This window comes from Pteropus vampyrus, unplaced genomic scaffold (genome assembly GCF_000151845.1).
Source record: "Pteropus vampyrus isolate Shadow unplaced genomic scaffold, Pvam_2.0 Scaffold45, whole genome shotgun sequence".
Classification (NCBI taxonomy): domain Eukaryota; kingdom Metazoa; phylum Chordata; class Mammalia; order Chiroptera; family Pteropodidae; genus Pteropus; species Pteropus vampyrus.
The window spans coordinates 1,977,275-1,988,785 of NW_011888826.1; the positions used below are offsets into that span (position 1 = coordinate 1,977,275).

At 37.3% G+C, this 11,511-nt stretch overlaps 1 pseudogene; it reads right to left on the reverse strand.

The window, feature by feature from the left end:
• Positions 1-9,836: 9,836 nt before the first annotated feature.
• On the reverse strand, positions 9,837-9,954 carry LOC111739003 (annotated as a pseudogene).
• Between the last annotated feature and the right edge of the window lie 1,557 nt (positions 9,955-11,511).

Consider the following 11,511-nt stretch of genomic DNA (forward strand, 5'->3'; position numbering starts at 1 on the left):
AATTCCAAAAGAAAATCCTATGTTTTGGAAAATGCAATTATTTTTCACAAAAAATCCACATGTCATTTATGTTGCCTATAATAGATTTATTATTTTTTAATTCATTAATGACTATTTTTGAAAAGTTCTCAGTTTTAATTTCTAATATGGTTACTAATGATAGGTACAACCCACAAAAACGAAAGCTTCTTGGAGTTCTCAATAATTGTAGAGTGTAAAGTGTTCTCAAGACCATTCGTTTTGAGAAATGCTGGTCTATATACCCATTACAGTAGTCCCCCCCTTATGTGTTACAAGACTCCCAGTGGATGTCTGAAACTGTGGATAGTATCGAAGCTTGTGTATACTATGATTTTTCTTACACACACATACATGCGATAAAGTTTAATTGATAAATAAGGCACAGTGAGAGATTAACAAGAACAATAATAAGGAAGAACAATTATAACAGTATACTGTAATAAAAGTTATGTGAACATAGTCACACATTTCAGGGATCCCTTGCTGAAGTCTTCATGTAGGCTCAATGCTAGCATTATTTGGAACACGTTTTCTCTCATGTCGTCCTCTCACAAATTTAATGCCTTTTCCATCGTAACTAAGCTCTTATGACACATGGTGACCATAACTTTTGCAGTTTGAAATGCGAGAACAAAACTAGCATGAATTTCTTTTTTCTTCTTCACAATTTCGCATATAGAAGATTCATTCTTACTGTAGATCTTAACATCTTTAGCATACAATATTTTTTTCTTTATAAAGTCAAGAACGTTCACATTTTCACTTTAGAAAAAGCACTTCATGGCTTCTTTTGAAATATTTGAGTTGCCAGCATCACTATTGCGCTATAAGGCCATTGTTAAGTAAAATAAGGGCAACTTAAACCCAAGCGCTGTGATGCAGCGACAGTTGATCTGATAATGGAGAAGGCTAAGTGACTAACGGGAGGGGAGAATCTACAGCTTGGAGACACTGGACAAAGGAATGATTCATGTCCCAAGTGGGACGAAGGGGATGAAGAGAGATTCATCATGCTACTCAGAACCGTACACAATTTAAAACATGTGAATTGATTATTTCTGAAATTTTCCATTTAATATTTTAGAACCGAACCTGACCATGAATAACTGAAATCGTGGAAAGCAAAACCATGGATAAGCAGGGATGCCCTCATCTCTCAGCGCCCTGGGATGTTGCTTTCTTCTTCCACGACTTTTCTGAAACCCTTCATGGCAAGATTACCTATCATTTCTAAATTTCAAAATCCAATTCAATTTTCATTCCTTATCTTATGTGACCACCCTTAAGCCTCCAACATTGTTTTCCTCTACCTTCTTAAAAACCTTCCTGTCTTTGATGTTTGTGACACCACCCCTTTCACGGACTCTTCCTACCTTTCTGCCTTTCCACTCCCCTTTGTTTGCTCTTTGCCCTTACAGATTGTTTATTCTCAAAGTTTCAATCTAGATTATTTCTCTGACTGCTCTATGTATTTTCCTGGGATGTCTCGTTCAAATCTTTGGCTTCAGTTGCTGCCAATATAGCAATGATTTCGAAATCCGTTTTGCCTTCCTGGGCTTGATGGCCCGATTTCCAAATGTATATTAATGTCCCATGAGCATCTCAAAGCGAATGGATCCAACCAAAACTCATGAACTTCTGTTTCCCAAACTCACTCTTTTATTTGGATTAATACTATTATTATCCATTTATTTGGAAACAATAAAAAAGAAAACTCAAAGTAGAAATTTTAAAAAACTTGTAAAGTTATCTTTGAGTCCTTCTCTTTCTAAGTCCTTCATATGCAGTAGATCCCAAAAGCAACTCTAGGTCCAAAACAGTTCTCATATCTATTCCTTGTTTTTTCTCCCTTATTTATGCTCACATCATCATTTTCCTGAACTACTGCAATTATCTTATTGATCAGCTGGTCTCATCTTTTAGAGTTATCTCTCAAACATGCACATATGTCCACTGTCACTTTCGTTTTTTAAAATTCTTCTATGCTTCCTCCTCACCTACAGGATAATTTATTGCTTCTTAACAAAGCTATAGCACATGCAAGTCCTTCGTTATTTGGTCCTATTGAACTTTCCAGCTGTGTCTCCTGCCACCCTCAATTTATACCTCATTTCTTAGGCATGCTTTGTGGTGCAATCGTGCCCTTGCTCAGGTGGTTCTCTCTGTCCGGAGGGTCCGTATCCTCTCTGTTAGCAGAACCTACCCTGTGGGTCTATTCCTCTCTGTTGTGTTTTCCAGGTCTCTTCTTAAAAGTCATGTCCTCTCTGAGATCTCTCTCTCTCAGCCTAAGGAACACTTGCTTACTTTATTTTGGAAATTCAGAAATCCATTTGAATCAGCCCTTATCACATCTTACTGTATTGTAGAAATTTGTTTACATGTCTCTTTTTCCACCAGACTGTGAGCGTGGGGCTGTGTCTCCTCTGCACCTCACAGCCGTCCAAGCTCACTAAGAGGTGTGTAACTGAATGGGTTGGGTGGGAGGACGTCAGAACAGCGCTCCTTTGTCCCTTGTTTTTTATTCAACCACCCTTAAGCTTCTGACATTGTTGTCCTAAACCAGAAAAATTAATTTCTCGTTACAGTTAAATCAAGTTGTACTATTGAATTGCTTCATCATGAATAAAAACAGGCACAAAAAATAAATAAATCTGGTAATACGATGAAATAAAGTTTCTCTCTCTCTAAGGAATCAAGGACTGCTCCCACAGTTTCATCATTTGCCTCTTCTCACAGATTAGCAATGGGGAAAAGATTTTACAGAGGAAAAAAGATGCTGAGATGAAAGAACACATAGGGAAAGAAAAGAAAAACCAGGTGAGTAACTTGGAGAGAAAAGGTACTAAAAGGGGAATGAGGGAGATAGAAAAATAAAAAGAGAAAGCATTGTGGGAAAGAATGTACAGAAACAGTACCAAAGAATAGTCCATTTGCTGCCAATAAGGAGCTACGGGGAACAAGAAATACAGGAATGAGAGGAAACCCTGACAGGATGCAGCTTCACAATTCTTTTCAGAGCTCGAGCTCACGCCGGCTTCTTTATATTGTCTCCAAAGTGTGTGTCCACCCTCACTCTCAGATCCATGTAGGTTTTCTCTGAAAGGCGCTTCTGGGTCAAAAGGCCAGAGTCCCCACATTAGAATAGGAACTGTCTTTTCTGGATATATGAACCATAGGAGGAACAAAACCAGCTGACATCCAATCATTTGATGAACTAATTTCAATAACTGTGAGTTTGGTTTAAGATATTAATGAAATATCTATGGAACCCTAACTGTTATATTCAATTCCTTCCATCTATTGTGTTTACATAGGATTTTAATGAGATCTTATGCCAAATTTTAAAACTTTTTGATGTCAAAAATCAAAAATAACTCTTGTTTAAAAAACATTTAAGAGATCAAGGGTACAGTTGGTAATTGCTTTGATTAAAGAGCAACAGAGCTATAAATTTATTCGTAATTTTAAAATCGTGCAGAACAAAACAGAGCTTACAAATCCCTCATTTTTTTTTAATGAAAGCTTTCTCCAGAATTGGAACTTTTTATTTGTTTAGTAATAAGCTACATAGTAAACGAAATGGATCCCGAAGTTAAAAGTATTATGCGGTAACATTTTAAAAGTAAAATATTTTCTGGTAAACTCACTTGCGATACTTGCCCGGTTTTGAAAGATAACACCACATGTAATTATTTTAAAGTGAGTAGAATATATAAGAAGCTAAATATTTTGCAAAGACATTATTATAATAATCTTCATTTTAAAGTACTCTTCCACCTATTATTCAGGCCTATAAAAGAAAATCTGTGTATATATATCTTCACATCAGAATTATTAGTCCCCATTTATTTTAGTCTTCTTCAAATACCAAACTGTTAACTAAGCATCTAGAAACAAGAAATTCTCAGGTTCTGTCACTCAAATAAGATTTCATCAGTTCTGCCCAATGAGTGTCCATCGTGGGGGAAACGTATTTGTGGATAGAAAATGGGGGCAGAAACATAACACTTCCGTAGAATTTAGTGTCTAGGTTAACCTTCTTCTTTAACATTCTGTGAAATCTCTCAAACCTTGTAACATGAGATTATAGAGTATTTGAACATAAAGGAAGTGGAGAGAACTTCATCTGATACATCGGAAAATTGAGGGCCAGAGACGGGCAGTGACGTACCCGTGATCACCCAGCTGGGCTGGGGAAGAGCTGCAACTGGGCTTCGGGGTTTCCAGCTCAAGCGCGCTGCTCTGTCACATCACATCGCCCGCTTCTCTGCGCATGGAAAAGACTGCACCTGCGGCATTCGTCAAAGTCCAGGACATATCTTCAGATCCATGAGACAATCCAGTTTAAGAGAATTGGAGTTGGCTCCGCACGTTAGAACAGGCTATTCAGCAATCTTTTGTATATTTTTATGAATGTTGACAGAGAGGGAGAAGGTAGTTGGGCACAGAGTAGGATAGTATAACACAGAAGCAGTTTAGCTTAGCAGTTAAGAGCAAAGGCTGGCCTCGCACTGCCGGGGCCCCTCCGCCTCTGGCACATACTAACTCTGCGTGACCTGAGGCCAGTGCTGGGTCTCGCTGGCCTGTTTTGGAGTTTCTATGAGGATTAAGTGAACCAAAGCACTAAAGTGCTTAACGCTGAGCACTGCATGTGTTAGCTGTTACAGAAAGTATTAGATGGAGCTTCTTTTTATTTAGAGGAGCTTAGAACAATTGGGCAGCACCTGAAGGTGTTATGTATAGCCACTCATCTGCAAAGACATGTGGTCTTTTCAACTCTTCCCCAGTGGGGCTGCACACATTTAAGATCTCAGCTAGGTAACTCTTGTGCTGCTTAAAAGTTGCAATTCAGTGTGAACCTAAGAGATCCATTTAGGAATAAAACCTATCATCTTTTTAGGCCTGTAAAGGAGCCAATTTATCTAACTCAGAGATTGTCTCAAAGGTAAGACACCTCTGCTTTCTAAAAAGCTAGTGGTAGGAGTTACCTTATTCCAATCAGTATTCCACACATTTGTTAGTTGAACCTGACAAGGAGATTCCAACCTTCAATTCAGTTTGAGACAGAAGGACCCCAAGGAGGTCAAGAAGAAAAACTGCTTAAATCACCCAAAGATCTTCTCTTTCTCTCCATCCTCTATGACAACATTTCAGGTTTATTAGACAGTTTGTCTGTTAACAGTTTTCATGTGAAACAAAACCCTGGGTGTGTGCCTTTTGGAGAACCACGTAAGTCAACAAAGCTATACATAGAACAGAGCGATTTGCTTAGCAGCCAAGAGTTCCCCACAGATAGCAGTTATACAGATCTTGCCGAAGAAAGGAAGTGCTGTGCTTCCTTATTTTTCTAGCATCCTAGGCTTACAAGTCAATACACATCCTCCATACAGTTGACTATTCAAATAAATATTGACAAACTATACTGATTATTATAAGGGTTTAGATTTGGAGAATTACAATACTAGTAATAATAGAACTTTTTTCTGAAATGTCAATATTACATGTACTTATTATTTCAGTCTTAATTTTAGAGGTAATTTAGAAATAAATTAGAGTCTAAGAGTCTTCATGTATTTAAATTAATAGTGAATTAGCAAAACTAAAATGTCATTTATGTATACTTTGAAAAATGATACGTGCAACTATGGTTTAATCCATTTGAATGGTATCTAAAAACAGACGAATTAGCAGGCATGCACGCAATGCTAATGGCTTTCTCACATTTCCTTAACGATGTTATAATCACCTATGGAAATACAGAAAGCCATTTCCCATCTGCCCAACACAAACATGTTGCCTCCTGTTTTGCATTTCCTCACAGTGACATTCAGTACTTCTCCGGTTTTCCTGACAGTCCTCAGTCCTGAAGTAAAGATTGTTTTTTTTTTTTTTATTTTTCCTTAGGTTGTGTTACGGAGTGCCTCAGACATCCCCAGCTGGCACCTTCTTGGAGACTGAAAACGACAACGATTAGTATGGAGCCCTGGGGTCAAATCGACCACTTGGTGTTCTTCACTTTTTGTAACACCCTCCCAATGCTCCTTCCTACGTGTCTCCCCAGAGGCCTGACACAGCCTTGTCTCTCTTCTCTATTGCCAACCAGTGACCAGAGTTCGGATTCACTTTGATGTCCTTTCTTAATCTTTATGTGGAAATCTGAAAGGAGAAAGCAGGGTTTACTTTAAGCAAGATTCAGTAGTAGTAGCTCACAGGTCAGGGTCTTTGGTCACAGGAGCTCGTTCATCCAGGGATGTTCCCGAAGGGAGATGTCAGAGTGCTTTCTGGATCTTTATGTGGAATTAGTAAGAACATGGCATTCACGAAGCCCGAACTCTCAGATATAACTTCCACAAACTACATTCCTAGCCACAATCCACTCGGTGGCCCGGTAAACGCACAGAACTACAGGGCTAGGACTGTTTCCTACCACCTATGACAGAGGCCAGCTGCCAGTTAGACTTACTTTTATATATAGACCAATTTAATAGGAAAAATGAAGATTTCTAGATAGCACTATGACTCAGCAAGTTAATTTATTCTGTCTCATCATCTCCTAAAGCATTTTGCCTCTGACTAATCCTCAAGGTTTCAACATGAGGAAAGCTTTCCTGGTTCCTGATGTAACTCTAGGGCAGGGTAGGAGGTCCCCTGTGTGTATCCATACTTTAGCACTGTCACTCCCTATCATCCCTTCCCCTGTGACTTATAAGCTCTTTCAGAAGCAGAAATAGGTCTTCTTTGCCATTCCATCTCCTTGCTTAGAAATGCTCTAACCTGAGCTATCAAGCATTCTTCTTTTTTTTTTTTTGAGTTAATATTTTGTTTGTATTTATTCTTTTATTTTTTATAAATTGATTTATTTACATTAGTTTCAAGTATACAGTACATTGGTGAGACATCTATAATGTTCATAAAACGATCCCCCAGTTTCTCTCTCCCTTCTCTGGCCGTCCACTTAGCCATCATATTAATGCTAACTGCATTCCCTCTGCCATGCTCCCTGTGCCCAGCTATCAACTACTAATTCGTACTACTTTAACCCTTCACCCCATTCTCCCAGCCTCCCAATCCCCCTCCCCTCTGTCTATCACCAAATTGTCCACTATATTTGTGAGTCTGTTTTGATTAGTTTGTTCTTTTTGTTCCTTAGATACTGCATATAAGTGAAATCATATGGTATTTACTTTCTCTGTCTGACTTATTTCACTCAGTATGATAACCTCTAGGTCCATCCATGTCATTGCAAATGGTAGGATTTCATTTCTTTTAATGACTGAATAATATTCCATTGTGTATATGAACCATAATTTCTTTAACCAATCATCTGTTGATGGGCATTTAGGTTGCTTCCATATCTTGGCTATTGTAAATTATGCCGCCATGAATATTGGACTGCATAGATCTTTATGAATGATTGTTTGGGTTTTCTTTGGATAAATATCCAGCAGTACAATTGATGGGTCAAAAGGTATATCCATTTTTAATTTTTTGAGAAACTCCATACTTTTTTCCATAGTGGCTGTACCAATTTGCAATCCCACCGACAATGTATGAGGGTTCTCTTTTCTCCACATACTTGCCAACAATTGCTGTTTTTTGATTTATTGATGATAGCCATTCTGACATGTGTGAGGTGATAGCTCATTGTGGTTTTAATTTGCATTTCTCTGATGATTAGCAACCTTGAGCATCTTTTCATATGTCTGTTAGCCATCTGTATTTTCTCTTTGGAGAAGTATCTGTTCAGGTCTTCTGCCCATTATTTAGTTGGATTGTTTGTTATTTTGTTGTTGAGTTGTATAAGTTCTTTATTATCAACCATTCTTTATTTGTAGTGACATTATCTTAATTTCAGCAACAATATGTTAGAACATATTGCTTCCAAGTCAGTGTCTTTGTCCTCAATGCTGCTGCCTTCCATCGTTTTCTTCACCAGGAATCCTTTCTTGCATATAGTTTGGTGGTCCCATTGCCCATTGGAAAGAACCTAGCAGCCTTAGTATGGTTTCATGGCCACTGCTCTTTCACCTTGCCCATCATCTGTTCTTCCTACCTCTGGTCACAGTGCCTGACTTCCCTTGGGGAACCCCCTTCACCCTCCCTTTCTTTGCTTTGATACCCAGCCCTTCCTTTCCACCTCCTGCTAAGCCAGCTCCAGAGCTGAGATGCAAGGGAATAGGGGCCCTCTGGCAGTGATCTGAATTTAGGCTTGTCCATTTGTCTCTACCAGCCCAGTGGAAAATCAATCTTTGGATGTATTGATCAGGAAGCGTTCTTTCTGTTGGGTTTGCATCCTGTGGAATGTGAACCTGGAACCACTGGTGGCCATCTAGACATGAACTCTAAACCTGCCAGCAGAGGTGGGCCACCAGAGCAGAGACTGAGTCATAGAGACTTCAGACATATCAGAGCACTTGGATTCAGGCTCGCTCAAACAAACTTAACCCCACTCTTTTCAGTTATGCAGGCCCTTTTTTGTTTAAATCCATCTGAGTTGATATATATTTTTTTTTTAACAAAAGAGACTTGACTACCACAGACGGCCATAAAGACCCTTAGTAATAGATTTCTCCTTATTTATTGAAGACTCCTTAAGGTCCATGCTTTCTCTTACTTCAGACATTTGCACAAGATATCTCCTTTTTTGGAATTTTATTTCTTTTTCTTTGCTTGAATAATGTTTATTCATTATCCAAGAATCAGCTAAGCCTTTACCACTCCTGAGGGTCCTCTCCTGATTCCCCAGGCTCCCTGAATGTGACCCTCTTACAGCACTTACCATGTGACATCCGGATTGACTGTATACTTTCTGGAAGCTCCTTCTACACTACAAGCTCCCAAAGGCTGGATCATGTCTTTTCATTGTTGTATCTCCAGAATCATATGCAAAATTAAAATTAAAATTAAAGCCTGAAAAAGAGATAAAAAGAAAAATTATCTTAGTTTAATTTAAATGTGTATTAGAAAGTTAATTCCCCTTGCCTAGATCATAGAGAATGAACCAGGTAAAGGCAAGAGTGGCAGTATGGAGACCAGTTATAGTCATTAGGCAAGAAATGATGGTGTCACAAACAATAGAGTGAGTGGGGATGGAGAGGAAGTAATAGGTTCAGTGTATTCAAAAGATATAAAGGCCAAATTTGAGAGAATGTGGGGTGAAGAGAAGAGAGAAATCTACATGACTCAAGGTTTCTTGAGACAGGGAAACACACAAGAAAGAAGAATTTTAGAGTTAGAGAAGTTGTTTATTTTCTTTTTCTTTTTTGAACTTCTAAAAATTAAGATATAATTCATATACCATAATATTCACTCTTGTAAAATATATAATTCAGTAGCACTTAATATTTTCACAAGGTTTCCAACAACCACCATTGTTTAATTCCAGAACATTTCATTTTACCAAAAAACCCTAGTTTCATTAGCAGTCACTTTCCATTGCCTCATCCCCCTCCCCCCCAGGCCTCTGGCAATGACGAATCTACTTTCCATCTCCATAAATTTGCTTATTTTGAGCATTTCATGTAAATAGATTTGTATAATATATGGTCTTTTGTATCCAACTTCTTTCACTTAGCATATTTTCAAAGTTCATCCATGTTGTGGCATTCAAGCCTTTTTGCAGTTGAATAATATTCCACTGTATGAATATATTATAATTTCTTTTTTTATTTTTATTATTTTATTTTATTTTTTTATTTTTTAGGTGAGGCAACCCTTGATTGACCTCACATATTGCAAGGACCTTGTCAGCTTACAATCCCTTAGTTTTATTCATTCATTCATTCATTTATTTATTTTCTTATTTTTAATTTTCATGCCTACAGCACCCAGTCTTACTAGGTGGTCTCCCATCCAAGTATAACCAGGTTCTACCCTGCTTAGCTTCTGAGATCAGACGGGATCGGGCTTGTTCAGGGTGGCATGGCTGTAGACCCATAATTTCTTTAACCATTCATTAGCTGGTAGACACAGTTGTTTCTACCTTTGGGCTACTGTGAATAATGCTACTAAACACATGGTAACTCTATGTTTTGAGGAACTGCCAGACTGTTTTCAAAGTGACTGTATCATTTTACATTGCATCCAGTAATGCATGAAGTTTCCAATTTCTCCACATCCTCTTCAACACTTGGTATCATTTGTTGTTTTGGTTATAGCCATCCTCGTAGTTGTGAACTGGTATCTCATTGTGGTTTTGATTTGCATCTTCCTAATGAATAATGTTTTTGACAATATTTTCATGTGCTTTTGGGGATTTGTATATCTTTGAAGAAAAGTCTGTTCATGTGCTCATTTTATTTTAAGATGGAGAACAAAGTTTTATTCTAAACATAGATTTCAGCAACAACAAAATACTAAGAGCTGCTAATTACAGTAAAAGGGAGAAAAGTTAACAAGATTTTATTTACATTTTTCTAAAATATACAAAATTGTCACTGTAATATACTGCAAACTGTCATTTGTCAGTATTTGAATTACTTTATGAATTATCCAAGGAAATTTTAAAAGCATACATTGGCTACTGTCTAATATTTAGATTACTTTTAACTTAAAGTATATACATTCCCAAGGTTTAGGTTTTTGATCCATTTAAAGTTAATTAAATTTTTATATATGGTGTGAAGAAGAGATTCAACCTCGTTCTTTGGCAGGTGGATATTCCCCATCACTTGTTGAAAAAAAGTATCCTTTTCCCTAGTGAATTGTCTTAAAATCCTTGTACAAAATCAATTGACCATAGAATACACAGGTTCATTTCTGGACTCTTAGTTTTACTGTAGCTTTTTAGCTACAGTAAGCTTTTTAGAAGTTTATAGAAACAAGGTGAGCTTTTTAGAAAGATTTGAAGTTGAGAAGTTGAATCCTTCAACTTTGTTCACCTTTTCCAAAACTGCTTTGGCTGTCTGGATCTTTTGAATTTCGATATGCATTTTAGAATCAGCTGGTAAATTTGTGCAAATAAATTAATTGGATTTTGAGAAGGATTGTATTGAATCTATAGATCAATTTGGAGAGTATTGCCATCTTAATATTGTCTTTAAATCTATGTTTTATAGTTTTTAAGTTTATTCCAAAGCATCTTATTATTATTGATGGCATTGTAAATGAAATAGTTTTCTTAATTTCCTTTCAAGATTATTTATTACTATTATATAAAAATAAAACTGAGTTTTAAAAAATTGACCTTTTATCCTGCAATCTTACTGAACTCATTTATTAGGTCTAGGACTTTTTTGAGTGCATTAGTTCTGATTTTGAAATATTAAATTGTAAGTGTCTAGCATGCTGTTGAAAAAAATGTCTAAGGCTTGAGATAGAGTCTGGGATTGTTTTGGAAGTTCTTGGCACTCATGAGAGTAATTTGTGGGAGTAGATGAGATAGAACAGGGAGGTTGGGTAGAGTGAGAGGAAAAGAAGCCTGTGCCAGACCCTCAGAGACAAGCGACAAAAGAAGTCTCTGAAAACCAACACACTAATTTTATTTTCATC